At 40.3% G+C, this 21,786-nt stretch overlaps 1 protein-coding gene across 10 annotated transcripts in view; it reads right to left on the reverse strand.

Moving 5' to 3' along the window:
• Window positions 1-21,786, reverse strand: part of NCALD (neurocalcin delta) — a 366,474-nt gene that overhangs the window by 55,331 nt on the left and 289,357 nt on the right. Inside the window, exon 1 of one of the 10 annotated variants that reach the window (XM_081816329.1) lies at window positions 20,825-21,017. The exons of the other annotated variants lie outside the window; for them this stretch is intronic. The gene's annotated coding sequence lies outside the window, so the exon portion shown is untranslated. Of the gene's footprint in view, window positions 1-20,824; window positions 21,018-21,786 lie in introns of those variants that run through there. 10 annotated transcript variants of the gene reach the window in all.

Raw genomic sequence — 21,786 nt, forward strand, 5'->3', positions numbered from 1 at the left:
CTGCCATCCTACAGTTAATAGCCTCATCTTATTCCTTCTGTGAATGGTAGGGACCTGGAATGAGGCCATAGAGGGTTTTACACACCCCTGAGAAGTGAAGAAAGGGTTTTAAGGCAAAAGCCTCAGGAGTTAAGATGGCAAAAGAGCCGTAGGAGTTAGGTCCCAAGAAGAAAGGGTTCCATGGCCAAATTAGTTTGGGACACACCTTACCATATATTCCCCTTAGACATTTACAAGCAAATTAAAAGCACTGCAAAGTTTTCTAATTAAGAAGCATGCTAAATTTTCTTTACCCAGCAAATATGTTTACTGTGGAACATCCCATAGAACCTGCCTTCTGTGGGTCCCACTGTGGGAAATGTTGATAGGTCCACAGTCTTTGAGCAGAGTTAGAGGGCTCTGATTTACAAGCCACATTTTTTTTTGCAGCATACACACTTGTCAGAAGGGCCTGCTGAGATACTCACTTCCAGAACCTCCTTGGCTTTAAGCAACTTTCAAAGGAGGCAGAGAACAAAGAAACCGTGCTGGTTCCCAACAGGGGCTCTGGAAGGGTATTCCTACAACCACCTTCTTTAGCCTCAGGCACTTTCCCTGGTTTCTGGATCATGGATTTTCTTGGCGCTTGGCTCCATAACCTCTGACTTTGGTAGCTGCCCATTCTCTTTGACCTGAGTCTTGTCCTAACCCCATTTGCCTTCCTGGTAATTGTTCTTATTCTTTGGTCCAAGGACATAGCCTGACCCTGAACCCCATAGTTTCACCCTGCTTACTCTGAGGCCAAGGGGCTCTCTTGTAAGGTTTTATACATGAAATCTCTTGCTTCTGAGTCAACATACGGGTCACTACCTTAAGTCTAACCTTGTGTTGCCTTGTGAGAATTAGTTACCTTGAAGGCAAAGGTAATGGTCTACCCCATTTTAATCAAGAAAATTTCACAGAGATCTAGTTACCTTGGAAAGATTGAGGAGTGGGGCACTGAGGTATCATATCATATATTATCTCATTTCATTGTCCCAACAAATGATGAGGTAGTTGCATTTTTACCTGTTTTCCAAATCAGGAAACTGATCATTTGAGAGATAGGAACTTGCCCAAGGTCACAGAACTTAAGTGATAGAGCCAGGATTATTTGAACCTAGGCAGTCTGACCTCAGAGTGCATGCTGCTCTAAATCAGTAAGCCTCCCTTGATCCACCCCTTCCCCCCAAACAAGGTCTTCTGGAACCACTGCCCAGGAGCACGGCACTCTTGTGTGGTCATGATCCTGGGGCAGTTTGGGTTCCCAACATCACCCCTCCCTCAGCAGTCTGGTCAGCACACCATACCCTGGGTCTGTTCTCCTCTCCCTGTCCCTCTGTCAGAGCAATATATTTCTACTAACTAGAAACTACTCTGTGCTAATGTTCTCTTTCTGGTAACAAAATGCTTTTAAACCAGGCTAAATGTTTATGTCACCACAGACTCCATATGTAGGGTCTCTAATGGTAAGATGGTAGAGACCTACCATCACTGGGTCAGATTTGAAACTTCAGCATCCCGTGAACCCCTGTTTACTTTGCCTGGACCAACATTCTCAACCCTCCCTGCACATGAGCATCCTGGAAGCTTTTTTTTTTTTTTTTTAAACAAGAAACCTATGCCTGGGCCACCCCCAGACTAAACGACTAGGAATCCCCAGGAGTGGGACCTCAGCATTGTTATTTTAGGCGATCTTATATGACACTAGAGTTGAATACTCCTGTCCCAAACATAGGGCTATGTTTGTAAGTGGAAACACGTTTTCTAAATTTGGGTCTTTGTACATCCCACGGTGGTGAAAGATGACAATCTGCTTACCTGGAGGAGGGAAGAGGGTTTAAGAATCACAGGCCTGACTGACCACCATGTACTGCTGGGCCAGAATCAGCTTCTTTGGGATTTGGTTTTTCACGCAATAATGAGGGATTAATACTAACTTACCTCAAAGGTGGGTAATGAGAAATGATTAATTCAGGTGGTCATCAGGTACTACTTAGCCAAAGTTAAAACGCCTGTGACAAACAAGGGGATTTGAGTGATTTTTCCCCTTAAATATTACCAAGAAAGCCCCAGTAGTTACACATGCGAACCGGAGTGGATTGCAATGAAGCAGACAGCACCAGACTCACCAATCACCCATAGATGGCTGCTTTTCTTTCCTCCCATTAATACCTGTCTTCTGGAGAGCAATTTGGGGAAATAAATCAAAAGAAAAGGACACTGGTTCCTTGGCACGCTCCCAGAAAACCGATGCTGTCTTGCTGACAAACTGTTTCCTGGAAACAGGTGTGCCCAGACTCAAAGAGAGTGGGGCCCTACAGTGAAAGAAAATAACCAAAGCATTCTTCCACTTAACAAAGTTTTCTTGAAATAGAAACCCCCACTTGTGCATAGTTTGTTAACTTATTACTCTTGCGGTGAAAAAATCATTCCAAAACAGAGATGGAACGCTAAAACGATCATGTTAACCAGCGGGGAAATGGGATTTAACTTACAAAACCTTTATAGTAACTCATGATATTTGAAGTGAGGTTTACTCCCATGAAGCTAGAAAGAACTCTAAGAGAAAGAGACATATTCAGGTTGCAAGATACAATTTTCAGCCCCTGCCAACCACGATCTTGTGTCACGAGTGATGGAGAGCTTGGGCAGTGAGACAGGGTGGAGGCACTCACTGCTGCGGATGTGAGGAGGTCCACTGTGTGTGTGGCATATCAGTTCCGCTAGCCAGGCTCTCTCCTCTACAGCGCCTATGAGGCCAGCACTGAGGTTAGCTTCCTTTGAATAAGAACCATCTGACACTGACTCCTTGTGTATTTATTATACCCTGAGTGCTACACACTAAAGAAGGCTTTCTAAGGAAGGCAAAGACAATAGGGCATGCTCCCTGCCCTCTACTCTTGTCAACTTAATATGACCAGATATCCAAATCTAGCAGCCTTGATCTTTTGGGAAGTGTCCCTAAATAAGCATAGGGGTAGGGCTGCCAGATAAAATATGGGAAGCCCATTTAAATCTGAATTTCGATAGATAACAATTAATGTTTGAACATAAGTATGTCCTAAATACTTCATGGGATATACTTATAACGAAAAAAATTCTATGTTTATCTGAAATACAAATTTAACTGGGTGTCTTGTGTTTTTACTTGCTGAATTTGATAACCCTACTTAAGAGATCAATAGGCTCTGTTGTAAGCTTTGTGAATTAGTCCCATCCTTAGGTTACTCACAAATAAGGAACTTGGAGTTGTTCTCTAGTTGCGGTAGTCATCTGGGCTGATGACTTTTTATTTGCATCAGATCTTTTTGTGACCAGTGGCATATATCCACAACAGGAGTTTTTCGTGATGCTAGTGATGCTAAGTGGTCATGTTGAGTTGAGAGTGCAGATTGTGACTTCATAACTTACTGATCCCTAAAGGCAAGGGTTGCTTTCAAGGCCTAAAGCAGTGCCCATATTTTAGAATCACTTGTTAAATCCAAGGGCACAGCCATTTGCAACAACATGGATGGACCTAGAGGGTATTATGCTAAGTGAAATAGGTCAGACTGAGAGAGACGAATACCATATGATTTCACTCATAAGTGGAATAAAAAAAATCATATGAATAAACAAACAAATCAGATCTATAGATCAGAATTAGATCTATAAATACTGAGGACAAACTGATGGTTTCCAGAGAGGAGGGGGGGTTGGGTAAAATGGTGAAGGGGAGTATGGGCTTCCAACTAGAATGAGTTAGATACGGGAATAAAAGACATTGCATAAGGAATATATTCAATGACGAATCACTAAGTTGTAAACCTGAAACTAATGTAACATTGTGTGTCAACTATACTCAAATAAAAATATAGAATAAATAAAAATAAATAAATAAAACAAATACATAGATCTAAGGGCATAGAGCTTGCCGCCTCCTCATGCCATGTGCAGACCAGCCACATGCTCGACTGAAATTCCTGGTGCTGGGCAGTCTGTCCACAGCAAGAGATCCTTGTAGACTGAGAAGATTAAGAGGTGCTGGTGGCTGTCAAGGGTTAGTTGCCGAGAATTAATAATCACCTAGAATATCTTGTGAAGAGGCAGATCCCAAGCCCCAGCCTTCTAGATTCCGATTACAAAGTCCTCATTTCAGCCTTGTTTTTTAACCACACCACTGCGATTCTGACCCCAGTGCTGGGACTTGCATTTAGACCTTGTGCCTCTCCTCTCAGGCTACTGGGAAGATCCCAGCCAAGAGCTTGTGGGGGTCAGTTGGGCTGGTGCTCCCACCCATTGACCCAGCAGCTCAGATTCAGCTGGGACTTTGAATAATGAGAGGACTTGAACTTCTCTTCCTGTGTCATCTTCATGCAGCCATTTCTCTCCTTATGTCTCCAGCCCTGACTACGGCCAGGGCTGCCAAAAACATGTCCCTTTATGCCAGTCACTTTATACCATTAGCATTCCCAGACCTCATTTTCCTATTAGCACAGCCTGGCATTTCACTGATGGTTGTCAAGGTAGCTCCTGAGTCATACACCTGGGAATGTCCTGCTTTACACTGTCTCACATCTAAAACCAGTCTGCTGGGGGGGCCACATAGCTTCACTCTTAAAAACAAGCCCAATGCGACGCTGAGTCGGGGGTGTGATGGACGCTCTCTTTAAGTCAGGGTCTCTGCCTCGGCAGGTGAGGAGCAAGCCCGCAGGGAGCAGCATATTCCCGAGACAATCTTGTGTTAGGAACAAATAAAAGGACCCTACGGAGACGTGTTTAGTGAGAGTCTAAATCCCAGAGTGAATTGGCCCCAAAGACGAGAGTTGGGGGACGTGTGTAGGATGTGGCGGAACTGAAATGACCGAGATGGAAGCAATCAATGGCCTGCAATCCGAAGCAGATCCTGGCACCTACCTGGGGTAATTTCCAGCAAATGTGCTCCTTGAGTCTAATTTCAGAAAAGGCAAACCCAATCCCTCTTGGATTTCATTCATCCTTCCACCCATCTGACAACTATTTATTGAACACCTGTTATGTGGATAGAATAACACATCTTGAAATGAAAAGACACGTATTAATTAACCAGAATCGAGAGCCTACTTGCTCTGAAAACCAGTAGTTTTTTATTAAGTTACAGAAATGGGAGGCGAGGCCCTCAGACTTCTGGGGAGAACTTTCAGGTGGTGAGTGGGGTTAGAGGCATTGGAGCAAGGAAGTTCTGCCAGGTGATCATGTGAGAGGCAGAGCTCTGCAACGGATGGCCTCCTGCTTTACCAGCAGGCTACCGGAGCCCAGTAGGGCTTGGAAGCCCCATTCTAAGCTGTCTGTGGTTTCACGCTGTTCTTGTGAAGTGAGGGCTCAATACTGGTAATGATAGTGAAAACAAGTGTAAGTGGACCCTTTCATGTAAACTGGCAAAGAAGACTGCTGTAGGTTTCAAGTCGTGATTACAAAGAACCAGGAAGGATACTGTATCAACACCTAAGGAATTGGGGCACCAGCATTTTTGCCAAAATACAACAGTTCTAATTAGACCTGCATTCACTGAACTGGCAAAGATCAAAGAACCTTGAAATAAGACTGCCACTCAGCACAAAAGGACGCAGCAGGAATTAGAGATTGTATTTGGATGAACCAATTACCTATAGCAACTTTAAGAACAACCTCTACCAGTTCCCCCAAAAAGCCATGCCCCAGTTTGCCTTGGGCTTTTCCCCATAATGCTCCTCCTGCCTGAAAACACCCTTCTCAAAACTTCTCCTGACAATCAGGAGGTCAGTGGTCTTGTTTTCAGCAAAGAAATACAACACATCTGTTTCCAAGGTCAACATCAAGTTTGTTCATTCCTTTGTTCATTCATTCAGTTACTTGGTTATCTGACCCGTGTTGGGCACTTAATGCGTGCCAGCCTCTGTGGGGTACATTGAGGATACAGACATGAAACAAAGCACCTCATTTACCCTCGGGGAGCATGAAGTTTAATGGAAGAGACAATAGGAAATCATAAAACTGTGTGGTTAGTGTTATAATAGCAGTTTGTATTATGCAAGAGTACTGGGGAAGTTAGGAAGGCTTCCTAGAAAAGGCAGGGCTTGAGTGGAGTCCTGAAGGATGAGGGGGTACCTGATGGAGGCAGATATTATGAGTCTAATGATGGAATCAGCTCATGTGATCCATCTTCTTTCACTTTGCTCTCTGTATAAATGATCCATTTTGGTCATACGTCTAACCAGGGTTGAGAGGGCTGTCTGGGGCCATGAAAGAAAGAGAAATGGTCTCATCGAGCAAAAGACACGTGCCCTGGTCTCATGCACTAACACACTGGGATAAACGTTCTGAATGTTACTACGACTTCACTTTAGGACGGCACACTAAGCATGCAAATTTATGTATTTTACCTCCAAAATTTCCACTGAAATGGCAGAAAATATGTATGAAAAAGAATAATCTGTAACAGGGATGGAAATCAGAAAAGGTTACCATCTGTAGACAGAAATTATTTTTTAAAGATTTTATTTATTTGACAGAGAGAGAGGGAGAGAGAGAGAGAGGGCACAAGCAGGGGGAGCAGGCAAAGGGAGAAGCAGGCTCCCCCGCAGAGCAGGGAGCCCGATGTGGGGCTCGAGCCCAGGACCCTGGGATCATGACCTGAGCCAAAGGCAGATGCTTAACCAACTGAGCCACCCAGGCACCCCTGTAGACAGAAGTTTTTAAAAATTTCTGGAAAATAGTGAACAGACATGGTTGGATTGAGCCAATAAAAACCGCCACAGAGATTAGGTTTCAGAGAGAGATGATAGAGAGGTGAGAGCTGTTCTTCCCAACAGAACCCCAGAGAATTCAGGTCTAGAGCCACAGAGAGAAGGAGCAGACAGGGTAATTAATAGAAGGGCTCTGCAGATGCTTTTTTCCCCACCTTTTTCTGCCCCCCTCTAAACTCTGCACAAAAGGGCAGTACACCTATGCAGTTCACTGCTCAAAATATAGTCTTCCTGACTTGGGCAGTTTGGGCAGTCATAAGCTTGCCTACCTGCTTCTTATTCTCAAAGGTGCCTGCCATCAGCCTGCCTGCCTGCTCTGCCCTGCATGAGAAGCATGGTAGAAAAACATTCCTACGTAATGTTCATGGGCCTTGGGATGGCCCAGGAAACCCCCCCAGGTACCTCTACTAGTCAACCCAGCACTTCATTTATGAATATGATTGGGCCAGTCAAAAGGCAACAGTTACCTAAGAAAAACAAAGAGCATAAAAGAGAACGATCCAGAAGAAAAACAAAACAACTGATGCCAAAGGAAATAGAGTTGAAACGGGACATAGAAGATAACTTAAAAAAAAAAAAAGTGTTATTACTGTTTTCAGGGAAATTTGGGAGAATATTGTATCCATAAACGACTGCTTTGAAAAAGGAGCCATAAAAAAACAAAGAAAATTTTTTATAAAAATTAAAGATTTTAAAAAGACCCTGAGTAGAAAGGTTGAATTACTGAAATGAAATGACACACACAAAAAATTTGAGATCTGGAAGACAAATTTGAGGAAATTCTTGGAATGCACATAAGAGAAAAAAAAGAGAGAGGGGCACCTGGGCGGCTCAGTCAGTTAAGCGTCAGCCTTCGGCTCAGGTCATGATCTCAGCGTCCTGGGATGGAGCCCCACATCGGGCTCCCTACTCAGCAGGGAGTCTGCTTCCTCCCCTCCCTCTGCCCCTCTCCCTGACTTGTGTGCTCTCTCTCTCAAATTAATAAATAAAATCTTAAAAAAAAAAAAGGAAAAGGAAAGAGAAAATATCAGAGAAAATTTAAGAACATAGAGGAGAGAGATCCAAGATCGAAGAGATATAGTATCTCCTGGGGCTAAAAGATATAATATCCTTCCAAATAGAAGCTGTTCGAGGAGAAAACCACAGATGATAGAGAAAATTAATATTTCAAAGAAATAACAGGATATTTTCCTGAGCTGAACAAACCTTGAATCTTCAGATTAAGACAGCTTGAAATGGAATAATGAAAAAAATGACATATCTGGACACTTCCTGGGGAATTTTATGATCTCCAGATACAAAGAGAAAATCCTGAAAACTCAGGGAGGGAGTAAAAAAAGCTACCTGTAAGGAGAATGGCAGCAGACTTCGCATCCGCTTTTCGGTTCGCTAGAACACATTGGAACAAAGCCCATAAAATTGTGGTGGAAAGTTATTTTGAATCTATATTTCAACTATAAGAGCAAAATGAAATCTACAATGAGTTAGCTCTTCTGCTGTTTTGATGAAACTACTCAAAAATACACTCTAGAAAAATTGAAAATGAATCCAAGAAATAGGTAGACCTGGAAACAATGGAAATAATCCAGTTCTGATGGAGAGATACCCTAGTGGAACAGCCTATTTAGTCTGAATTAAGAAACAGGACAGTGAAGAAATCTTCAACAAACAAAAGGTTATCATGATCGAAGGGCTACTTAAGAATCAAGTAGTCAACAATGACACACCACATATGTACTTAAGATTTAAGTTTCTCCAAGTCAACCAGAGAAGAGAAAGAAAATGAGAAACACTAGAAAGATAATACCCATAAAAGGCAATCATGGTCTAAATATGAAGCAAACTAAAATACAGTTTGTATTTAAACAATGGAATCTAAAAAACACTGGTGTCTGAAGCACGTGAAGGTAAGCCTCTGTGGTCAAGGTTAATAAATACAGTGAACTCCTCTAAAATCTCTGTGAGTTCTAGTTCACTGGGTAAAATAACTGATTCCTTATTGTATGATTTATTTTTCCTTTTGAAAGAAGTTTATAACTTCATGGACTGTGTTTCTTACAGATTATGCTTTTTATCTAGTTTTTTTCCAGGATAATATTCCGAAGGGTGGAATTAAGTTTTGAACTCTGGTTAAAAACCTTTTATTTCCTCAGAGGTATTTTTGTTTGATTACCTATGGTCTTTTTTGATCTTCATGAGATAGTTAACTAAGCTTCACTAACTGAAAATATAAACCTATACCCATTAAGAAACAATGAGTTTTTAAGAAATGTTGATTCCCCAATCTCTTTGTATTTGATTGATTTAAAATTTTTAACTGGCAATTCAATTTCACTGGAATCCAAAAATTCCCACTTTAAAGAAATCATTACCTGAAGTTCAAATCCTCAGGTTCATTTCAGAGTTCTTTTTCTTCTGTTAAAATAAAATGAATTATAATGCTTTTTAATCTGAAAATGTTAATTGTGGTTATTTTAGGCAGTAGAATATTAAGAGTGAGGTTTATCTTCTTCTTTATGTTCTTCTATATTGTCCAAATGTTTTATCATAAACATGTATTGCTCAATACTTAATTTACTTAAAATGAGCATTAATAGAAGGCTAATATAAGACTATTTGAGTATATCCCTGGGACCAGAAAGTCTCAGGTTCAATGGCTTTCTCTTTGTCAAGCAAAGTGGCAAGCTGAATAATTAAGCAAAAACTGTACCCAATAGGATTTAAGTAGGTGGTTTGGAAAACATGTTTCAACCCATCATCTCCACTGCGTGTCTGAAATCTCTACATCATGGAACTCTGCATCAACTCTGCCCACTTGTAAATCTAAGAAACATCTAGTTATTTGGAAACTTTTAATAGGGATTTTACTAATTGAAGAGTGCATATATAAGAGAAAGAGAAATTATAGGTTCATTTTAAATTTCCTTGAAATGTACCTACTTCAAGAAAGTAAAATGGTGATTAGCAGGGCCTGGGATGAAGGGGAAATGGGGAGTTGGTGCATAATGGGTACAGAGTTTCAATTTGGGAAGACGAAAGAGTTCTGGAGGGGTATGGTGGGGCTGGTCACATGACAACGTGAATGTGCTTAATGCCACTGAATTGTACCCTTAAAACTGTTAAAATTTTTAGGTTAATTTTATATTATGTATATTTTGCCACAATAAAAAAGTCCCCATTTCTTAAATCCAGACATGATTTAATGGGATTTCAGTGAGACCTTTCCTTTTTTTTTTTTTTAACAGTACCTCAAAATTAGTATCTTTTTGTCAACCTGTAACATAACCAAGTTTTGTACCCTTGACAAGACACTTTGTGACTTTAACAAAGTAATCCTCCTTGCAAGGATGCCCCGACAGAGCAGTCTAGGCTGTTTTGAGGGCCAGAGGAAGAAGTTAGTTCTTTTCGGAAAAGCAATGGGTTGGGCTTTTGAAGTTGGAAGTTGGCCAACATTTTTGGAGGTGAACATAGCAGATTTTAATGATAGTTACTTTTACAAAATGGAATTTGGACCAGGGGTCGTCTCTTTCTTTCTTTCTTTTTTTTTTTAAAGATTTTATTTATTTATTTGAGAGAGAGAGAACACATGAGAGGGGATAGGGTCAGAGGACGAAGCAGACCCCCCGCCGAGCAGGGAGCCCGACGCGGGACTCGATCCAGGGACTCCAGGATCATGACCCGAGCCGAAGGCAGCCGCTTAACCAACTGAGCCACCCAGGCGCCCGGGGTTGTCTCTTTCTTAAATAGCTTCTATTCTGTGAAAACGTCTTCTGGATATGCCAGAAAATAATTTCATGAAAACGATAACTTGCAGTTAAACTTCTGCTCAGTGTCTCAATAAAGAAAGCCCCCAAGAGAGTGAATGGTTTGTTTGAGTTAACCGCCCCCAGGAACTGGCCTTGTAAGAGAGTTCAGGGATCACCAAGGGTGCCAGAGCCGTTCACTGCCGAATAGCCAGGAGGCAGCAAGAAGCAGCAACATGCGCAACGGGCTCAGGAAATAGAAGTGATTTCCAAACGGGCACAATTGCCAACAGCATGGCGAGTCATGTTCCGTAAGCGTAAAGCACAGCCGTTTCTCTCTGTCAGAGGTGGAGATAACCTCCTCTCTATCCTCAATGGCTTTAAAACCCTTATGTGATTGGAGACTTCACAACTATATCACAGATTCAATACCTGACAGGCACTGGACCTTAGGGACAGTACTAACCTGCACGGGGCTGTGGCAAAGTCATCAGCAATATCAGTATGTGAGGTCACATTTCACTGGAAGGATTAACAAATGATGTTCTTGTTATTCTTTCACTATGTGTGTGTATATAAATATATGTAACATTTATATAAATATGTACATATTTAATATATATACATACTAAATATATATATATATGTACACATATCTGTATGTATAATTTACAGTATTTTTCTTGAGAATGGGATATTCTGATTAAGAACATTCTTCTTTTTTTTTTTTTTTAAAGATTTTATTTATTTATTTGAGACAGAGAGAATGAGAGACAGAGAGCATGAGAGGGAGGAGGGTCAGAGGGAGAAGCAGACTCCCTGCGGAGCAGGGAGCCCGATGCGGGACTCGATCCCGGTACCAGGATCATGACCTGAGCCGAAGGCAGTCGCTTAACCAACTGAGCCACCCAGGCGCCCTGATTAAGAACATTCTGATAGTGGGGCGCCTGGCTGGCTCAGTCAGAAGATCATGGGACTCTTGAACTCAGTGAGTTCAAGCCCCACGTTGGGCGTGAAGCCTAATTAAAAAAAAAACAAAAGCAAAAACAAAAAAAATTCTGATAGTTGCCAAACACATATACTGATGGCCAGTTTTCAAAGATTAGATATAATGAAATGTAGTTACAACTAAAACTTCACTGAATATAATTTAGTCTTTCATTGATGGCTCAATTAAAAGACATCAGAATAATGGTGCAATGTCCCAGGGGTTTCATTATGAATATCAATTATCACTATAGTATTATTCTATGGAAAATGTTAGGAAGGCTTCATTTTCTTCATCTGGCTTGGATTTTGGGACTATAACTTTGCTAAAAACAGATTATAGTTTTAAAACTATGAAGTTACATAGCTCTCCCTACAGATATCACCCAGCTAAAGTTAAAAGGGATACTCACACAGCATTGAAGGCAGAAGATAATTCACATTTTTTTAATTTAAAAAGTTAGAACTTTTCTATGAGAAAAATAGAGAAAAAGGAAACACTTAACACATATTTGGGATTTTAAAATAAATTGTATAAAGCAAAAGTAAACAGGGTTATTAAAATATTATAACACCATTTGACACATACATCACTTACCTGTTCTCAAACTTTCACTAGCTTCCTGCTTCTACCTGATCAAATCCAGCTTACCTTAAATTGATAAATTCTAGATCACCACAGACCCACCTTAGGTATTGTATGATTTTTTTTTTTCCTTTTCCCAACCGTTTTCTCAATCCCAGATGGGTGTCAATTTCTGTTACCAGGATGTACCCATGATGTTTGTTACTCATGGATGATCCTCTCACTTCTGTGGTCATGCCAAATATTCTCCATTCTTTAAGACACAGTTCAAAGCTTAATTCCTCTCTGAAGGAAGATGCCTCTCAATGCCACATATCTTTCTAGGGTTAATCTATTCATTAATCACTTACCAGAGATTTAATGAGTAGATACAATGTGTTACGCACTACACTAGGCATTATGAGAGGTTGTAACCAAGACACAGCTCTTCAATTTCAGATGCATATGCTGTCTAGACTTCCCAATTGGACTACAACCTTTTCAAAGACTGGCTGGTCCTGTGTTATGCTTGTAGTATCCTACTTAGCTGGGACATCTTGAACGAAGTGGGACATGTGTTGCTTACTGAAACATTTGGGTCATTGGACCACATCTGCCTGGTGTCAATTGTAAGCAAATGAGACACAACTGGAGGAACCTTACCAGTCCTTGGACAAAAAGAAATCTTTCTATAGGTATGTGACAATAGGGCCCACTATATAGAATTAATAAATGGTGAATGAACAAATGAATGAGTGAAAAAAACAATTAATCTTCTAAAGGAATGGTGGGAAGACCATTAGGATAGGGTGACATTTAAGTAAGTGAGAAGAAAATCAGAGGTATTGATATCTCTGCAGCAGAAGAGACAGAAGTGTCTCTGAGTGAGGATATAAGGGCTACCTTTCTGAATATTCCAAGTGCTAGGTTTGACCAACACATGGAGCCACAAGCCAGTGGGACAGTTGCCATTTTGGCAGCTTGGTGAGAAGACTTTGCTGAATGAGCTAAATCCTACCTGGCCAAGAGGAATTCCCTAGCTTTACTGTAAACCATTAGAGCAGAAAAATACGCTTAGAAGCATTGGAAATGAGCCAAAAGAGAGTGTCAAGAAGACAGCAAGGGTCTAACAATAGAAAACTAGGCAGCAGATTAGGCAGAGTAGGTGTGAGCAAGGGAGACAAAAGCAGATAAGGAGGACTAAGCAGTGACCAAGGGAAAATAGCACAGGTACTGTTATTCACACAGCCTCTCTGGCAGAGAGGATCCCAGGTAGCAGAAGCAATGAGGGAGATTCTACTAAGGCAAACAGTCAAGTCTCAGTGTAGCCCAAATCTTCCAGAACCAGCAGCAGCATTAATACGTAGGACACTGTTCTGAATTTACAAACAAGATGCCCATTTGTAATTTGGTAACTGAAATATATCTTCCTCTAGAAATTATTTTAATTAGGTACTTATCCCAAATCATAAAAACCTATTTAAGTTATATGTACCTGAAGTTTAGTCCTTTATACAGGTACCTTAGTCATATCTAATTACCCCATATGTTCCAGTTACTCTGGCTGCTTAAGAAATAATGCCAGAACTTACGGACAATGTTTATTTTGTTCAAGAATCTGCAATTTAGGACAGGGCTCAGCAGCGATAGCTCATCTCTGGCCCCCATCAGGAGGGTTAGGGGGACTTAAGAACTAGGGCCTGGAATCCTCTGAAGGCTTCCCCACTCATATCTCTGGTTGGTGCTGGCTGTTGGTTGAAGTCTAAGCTGGGGGGGTTGGCTGAAACACCTACATATGGCCCCTCCATACAGTCTGGGCTTCCTCACAACATGGCAGCTGATTTCCAAGAGCAAATGTCACATGTGAAAGAAAAAGAATAGCCCAGAGACAAAGAAATTGTATCTTTTTATGATCCAACCTTGGAAGTCACCTAGTATTGTTTCCACTGTGCTCTATCAGTTGGACCAATCACAAGCCTATGTAAGGTTCAAGGGGAGGGCAATAGACTCCAGCTCTTTATGGTGAGTGGCAAGATTCTAGAAGAGTATGTGGGAGTTGATATAATTATACGGCCAATTTTGGAGAGTACAATCTGCTACAATATATGACTTATAGGGAAAATAAAATATATTCCAGCTTGAAAAGCAATATAGCACAGTGAGTAAAGAGCCAGGACTCTAGGGCCAGATACCTAGAACTCTGTTATATATTCTTGTGTAACACTGGGCTATTTGCTTAAGCTCTCTGTGCCTCAGTTCCCTCATTTATAAAATTGGGATACTGTGAAGAAAAAATAGTTATTTTGAAAAAAGCTTAGAAGTCTACCTAGCTCCCTAAATGCTAGCTACTATAGTAACAGCAGGGCGATACCCGCCCCAACTTGGGCAGTGGTACTTCATAGTTTCTGGGGAAATGGTAGACCTGGAAACAATGGAAATAATCCAGTTCTGATTTAATGATAACAGTTCACATTATTGAATACCTAATACCCATCACTTACTATGCCAAGTAAGTTGGCTTAAAAACCAGTAAGGTAGGCGCTAATATTATCCAGGTAAGAAAACTGTGACTTAGGGGCACCTGGGTGGCTCAGATGGTTAAGCGTCTGCCTTCAGCTCAGGTCATGATCCGGGGTCCTGGGATGGAGCCCGGCGTCGGGCTCCCTGCTCAGCGGGGAGTCTGCTTCTCCCTCTGCCTCTGCCTCTGCCTGCAGCTCCCCCTGCTTGTATTCTCTTTCTCTGTCAAATAAAAAATTTAAAAAAAAAAAAAGAAAAGAAAACTGTGACTTAGGTAACTTGCCCAAAGTAACACCTGCAAGTTGTAGATGTAGGATTTTCCCCAGATTCGTTTATAGAAGTCTGAATTCCTGGATAACTGTGTGAAGTAGAACCTTTCTCCTAGGGGCGCCTGGGTGGTTCAGTCAGTTAAGCACCTGACTCTTGATTTCAGCTCAGGTCATGATTTCAGGGTCATGAGATTGAGCTCCGCGCCTGGCTCCACCCTCAGTGGGGACTCTGTGTGAGATTCTCTCCCTCTGCCCCTCCTCCCGCTTGTGTTCTCTCTCTCTCTCTCTCTCTCAATAAATAAATCTTAAAAAAAAAAAAAAGCTTTCTCCTAAATCTGATTTGCAGGTGAGTGAAAAGTGAATGGCATTATGCCATTGGGATTTGGGGTTATTCAGTAAGACTATCTTGACTGGATTAGTATAGGAAAGCTAAGATAAATAAACAGTTGACTCTTAAACAACATGGGTTTGAACCATGCATGGGTCCAGTTATACATGGATTTTTCTGATAAATACAGTATAGTACTGTAACTATTTTCTCTTCCTTATGATTTTCTTAATAACATTTTCTTTTCTCTAGCTTACTTTATTGTAAAAATATAGTATATAATACATATAAAATACAAAATATGTGTTAATTGACTGTTTATGGTATTGGTAAGGCTTCTAGTCAATGGTAGGGTATGAGTAGTTAAGTTTCGGGGAGTCAAAAGTTATATGTGGATTTTTGACTGCATGGGAGGTTGGCACCCCTAACCCCCATGTTGTTCAAGGGTCAACTGCACTTGGGCACCACTAATTTAAGGATTCCTTTCTTAAAATAAAATGACTCTTGTTATTTGCATAAGACAGCATATTTGCCTAAAAGAAAATCATTCTTTAGGTCAGTTCTTACCATTCTCATTTTTTTCTGAATTAGAAGACAGCCTTTGGCCCGCCAAGAATAGTGCTGGGCGTACTGATCTGGAATGCTTGACACTGATAAGAACAGATTGCTCACAAATTAGGCTGGCAGTTCACCAGCTGAAGAATGCCCCTTCTAAGGTTTAACTCAGGTATAAAATCTAACGGCTCCCAGTTGTTTGCTTGTCTCTTTTGGTTTCATGTTTGTTTGTTTGTTAGTTTTTAAAGATAATTCTTTAATGACCATGAGGAAGAAACTTTGGCTGTTGATATACATAGGATCCCTAAAAGGGGACTATAAGTTCCATGATGGTAGGGACCTTGCTTGCCTTGTTCCCCATAGCATCCCTGGTGTCTAGTGTAAAGCCTGGCACACAGTAGGTATGCAAAACTTGTTGAATGTATGAAAGACTGAATGTTTGAATAAAAGCTCGAGCAAACAAAAATCAGAAGTTCATAAAGTAAGCTGAGCTTTTTATGTCGGTGGCACATATGACTCAAGGACTGAGTGGGGGAGGGGCCCCAAATGCTCCCTGTAATAATGCGGAGGGAGTAGCTAGTTAATAAATGCTCACCTCCTGTGGCACCTGATGCCTGGGAAGGTAGAGTATGGGATAACTTTTGTGGGATGCTATTTTTTATCTCCAAGGATGTTGTAAATATGGTCATCACAAAATTGGTTGTGGTTTTAGTTGTATGAATCACATGAAAGGCTGTGGGAATCAGCTGAGCAGATAGCCGAAGAATGTAACACTTTTCAACATTTGCCTCTAATGGATAGGGTTTAAATTCATAAAAGTAAAAAAAAAAAAAAAATCTAGAATCATCCTTTAAAGGATTCATCCTTGCGTAACAGCAATATGCAGACTTTGGTTTTCCTGCTGTCATTGGGACAGAATTCAGAAAATATGAATAATCCTTACATTAGGACAAGCAGCAGCTGAATATCGTTCAGATTAGAGATTTCTTTCCTGCAAATCAAATATAGAACTTTAATGTTAGCTGAGTATCCTATGTTTTACATTAGTGTAAACTAAATTTTAAAGAGATGCTGTGTCTCTAATTAAAGGCATTTATAGAAATATGTCCCAAAAAACTAAGGTTCACTGCAGGGATAAAAAGAACAGACTGTCTTTAGTTTGGAGAACATGGCTCCAGTGAATTTAAATATTTATCATATAATTTTTATATCAAAGTCTTAATGAGCACTAACTTTTATGGCATCACTTCTGTAGACAATAAAAAAAATACTGTATTTTGGAATGCTATTTCTAGTTGGATTTCCATCATGGGGCACCATTTCAATGACAGTTGATTTCATGAAGAGTAATGGCACATTCCTTTCTGAACTTAAAATTTCAAACACCTGCCATCAAAGAGGCAAACAGTACAGCTGGGAGTCAGAGATTTTAGACATTTTCCAAGTTTCTTTATCAAGTTGCCTCAGAGACTCAAAGTCCCCAAAGCAGGTGTTCTTTTCTTGTCCAATAAATAAAAAATGTTTGAGAAAAATCCTCTTTCATAATTCCCCAAGAACTCATGAAGGAAAATTGCTAAGCTTCCATTTCAAATGTTAGGGATTTGGATTGAGTTTAGACAACAGCTTGTACAAAATGTCACAGCTCCAATTCTCTTACGCTGAGATGGGGGATGCTGATGTAATAGAAAGGGCAGCTTTGGACAATCTAAAGGCAGGGCTGGAAAGGTAATGATATATGATGTCAGCCAACCAACTGCAAAGCTACCTAGTAGGTTGGAGAAGAACATTAGGCAATATCTTCTGCAAATTCAAAGTTGACATGAGAACGAGACAATTGCTTAGACAGTCATGCTAAACAATTATCAATACCGCCTGTATTGTTCTTAAATACCCAGTAAGTCAAATAGAATTCTGAGTTCAAATTACTTGGGAAGTGTCTCCATTCCCCATTTCATTTTGAATGTGGTGCATCCTGGGGACCTGTGGTAGATAAACTAACAGGCTCTATCCTGGGTAAGGAAGTAACATCACAACTTATAGATTCACACAAGTATGTGCTTTACATTACACTGGAAAGTTACATAAGTTCTCCAATGAACTCACATAACATCCTGCATTCTTCATCTGAGTTCTACTGGTTTATTTTCTCTGAGTGGATAAAGGCCGTTTGGTAACTAGCTTTAGTCTGACTCCTGTGGTCCATGGTTTGAACTTGCATAACTTGCGTTAACACTATGAGTCCTTCCTCTTCACTCTTATCTAATGAGGTAAGAGTTTCCCGGTCCATGCAACATAAGCATGCTTATGGATTTCAAGGAGGAAAATGAACGAAATAGTTATAGTTTGGTTGCTGTCTGGATATACCGTTCCTTTTCACACCGAAATTCAAGAATACTGTGACATTCACACATTCAGAGAATAAAATCAGATGTGGAATTGGATGTGGAAATGGTGGTGTGTGCTTTGTCCAGTGCAGTTCTACGAAATTTTGGCATCACTAGCTTATATATCATTTAATTCAGGGGTGGATAGAATTCAAGGGGATCCAGGAATTTGGATGGGAAAAATATATATGAGACTTTTAGTTTCGCCAGTCTCAACCTGAAATTTAGTATTTCTTTTAATTAAAATGTAGGCTACAAACCACAGTACCTGTGATTTTGTCGCCGAGAGAAATCACGGATATTCTCACGTCACGTTATAGTCAGTATAGATATTCTGAAATACTTTTTACACTCATCACTATTTCATATGGTAGTTATACCTGCTGCTAGCTTGTATTATTTAAGAATAAATTAATAACAAAACACGTATCACAATTTTTTAAAAATCTGGTTAATGTATTTCAACAAAAGTGGTTCCCTTTGTAATCTTGCATACTTAAACTCATGCATTTAAAAGCATCATTCTGAGAAGTCTATAGGCTTTACCAGGTTGCCAAAGAAGCCCATGACACCAAAAAGGTTAAAAATCCCGAAACTATACACAAAGCAACAATCAGGTCAGTGCAAATCATTTCTTGCTGCTATCTTTGAAGCTGAAACAAACTTGACCTTGAAATCAGCAAAGTCTCACTGCTCTAAGTAGATGACTGTGATGAGAGTCATTTTCTTTATTTTGCCACAAGAAAAAAACCTGTAGATTCTAAAGCATCTCGGAGATCATAACATAGGTTGCTCTCTTCTAGTGATAAACTTTATCGTTGACATTTTGTTGTTCTCTTGTATTTCACATTGCTGAAATCCAGTATATTTTATAAGGGCATTGAATATAATCATTTTATAACTTTAATTTAAAACATCATAGAGGGAGATACATAGAAAATCTTTGCTATATCTTTGCTATCTAAGCTCTAATGATAATTACTTATTTTTCGTAAAAGAAACAAACATCAAAGCACTCCATCAAAGATAGAGCTTTTAAATGACATGCTACCAGTCCTATCCATGCTCATTTGAAATATTGCAAATCAATTAACATATTTCTAGGGGTGCTAAGAATGTGGCCTCTGAGTTACTATAATTATGAGATAAATTAAATGATGAGATGATGCCTCAGTAAGTGTGCCTTGATAGTAAGCACATTAGACTTTTTGGAAAATCCTCCATGGGGTCTCTGGCCAAAAACAGACTTACCAAATGCCAGTCAGTTCAATGAATATTCAGTCACTGAAAGCGATTGAAAAACTATTGATGCACCCACACTTATTCACTTATCACTGAAGCTAAATACTGTTCAAAATTCTCATCTTTAAGAGGAAAAATAAATGCAACCAGAATTCTAAAACTAATAAGGAACATAAAAAATAACAATATATTGCATTACATTGAGATATAATTCACATATCACAAAATGTATATTCATATACACAGTTAAACCATTATTTCCTATCCATCAAAATAGTAAGTATATTACATGTGCTGCTCTAATATTTGCCCATTTTTCCTGTTGAATTTGTAAGATTGAGAAACCTGGTTATAAATGCCAGCTTTGATTAACTTAAATGCCAGAGGTTTTCTTTGAATTATAAGCTACAAAACCATCCAATCTATCCAATGATAGAAAATCCAAAATTACTAAACTCGGCAAGAAAATGAACTACAACAGTGCAAATAAAACAGTTTGCCTTGTATACAGCTATAGGAATAAGGAGATAAAAGGTCTTATTAATCACTGTTATCAAATTATTCATTCAAGATCTGGAGTTAATTTTAGTGACTATTCATATCTGTATTTGAATTAAAGTAACATCTACCAATGATAATCTAGCTTTAGGGCTATTGTTTCCTTCTGTGGGCAATATTTCAGTTCTTAAATATAAGAACAGCTTGCATGACTCCTTAGTGAAGACTATCCAGTGCCATTCTCTTCACAGCTGAATTTTCAGAGGAAGATCCTGAAAATGTGCACTTTGCTCTAACAACCAAAAAGCAACTGCATGCACACACACGTAAGAGGTTCCACCCCAACTTCCTTGGCATAGTCCAGATTATTTTTCTCTAAACAGGAAGCTGTTGACAGTTTCCCTAGTATTTTCGGAATACCCTATTTACAAGAAAAAAAACCCCACCAACTTTTGTTTCAAAGTATAATGTTCTTTCCCGCTGTGCCTATTGTTGCTAATTATGCATGCTGCAAACAAGATAGAAACCAAATCTCAAACTATTCTAGGCTGATTCAGAATGGGTAACAATTGTAAAAAACAAAACAAAACAAAACAAAAAACAGTTAGTAACATTTTGCAAGACTATGCTGGAGTCTTTAAACCCAAAACAATGCTGAAGGGAGGATTCCTGGAATTCAGCGGGGAATATTTGGCTCAAACTGCAAAATCCGTATCTCTGAATAATGTCATGTTAGCAAGTGTTGAGCAAGAAAGGCGATTATATTTTAACTTACTTCAGAGAACATTAATCCAAATTTAACCGAATTCCAGAGACTCCGCACAAAATTAGCAACCAGAAGCTGCTTCACATTTTTTCCCCTGGTACAACAATCATTGCTCATGACGATAAACTTGGAGGAGGTAAAAGAGAGGGGAAAACTGCAGTAATCTATCAAACATCTAACTATTGTGTATAAAGCAGGCTAATTACCTCACACCGGAGAAGTGCAAGATTTAACAGCCCATGCTCTGCGGCCCCGGGGAAGCAGGGGTGCGGTGGTAGGAGCGGCGGCAGGAACAGAGCAAGCAGCAGCAGGAGTGGCCAGCATCCACCAGATTCTCCCAGGCCTCTGACTGTGTGGACTCAGCCACAGACTCTGCCTCCAGCTGACGTCAAAGTCCCTGTCACATGGCCAGATGAAAGCCAAGAGAGCATTGGTTGTCGTAGCAACCACAGAACAGCTCTGAAATTATTTCAATAGGTCATCTGTCACTGTAGGGTGTGTGTGTGTGTGTGTGTACACACGCACCCCACAATCATCACGGACAGCTCCCCGACAACCTCAACCTCTGAAGTTGTGACTCAAGCATTGCCTACAACTGTCCTCTTTAAGACTTCGGTGTCTGTTCTTTACAGTTCCTTGCAGGAAAATGCATGCTACTCTGAAGTTGCCACTGGTCTCGTTATCACCAGCATGAAGCATGTGTCTCTCTCTCTGGAACAGAAGGAAAGAAACTGAAAAATTCTGGGGGTAGTTTTCTGAGCTAATTAAAGCTATTTGTAAGCAAATGGATCAAAACAGAAACTCGGGGAGTTGGAAGAAAAGCTATCTTAAAAACCCCGTAAGAATCCACATCGATGTCCTGAGACCGTGCAAGTGATGGAAAGAAATCCAAGAAACACGGGGGTAGTGGCCCAGAGTTGGATAAGAGGATCTAACGACCCTGACACCGAGTAGGCTGGGGGGAAAGGGCTGATGAATTCTGGAGTCCTGCACTGTAAAATGTCTATGCAGGAATGACGACCAAAGTAGCAAAACTGCACCACTTTAAAACGACCTCGTGAGTACCTTTAGAACGCGTTGAGACCCTCGTGTTGAGGTCACCATACAGGTGCCAAATCTTCTCCTCCTAAATGCTCTCATCCACAGCCCTTTGGGGCTCAGCACGAAG

This window comes from Leptonychotes weddellii, chromosome 4, assembly GCF_054177405.1.
Source record: "Leptonychotes weddellii isolate Sample4059 chromosome 4, ASM5417740v2, whole genome shotgun sequence".
Lineage (NCBI taxonomy): Eukaryota > Metazoa > Chordata > Mammalia > Carnivora > Phocidae > Leptonychotes > Leptonychotes weddellii.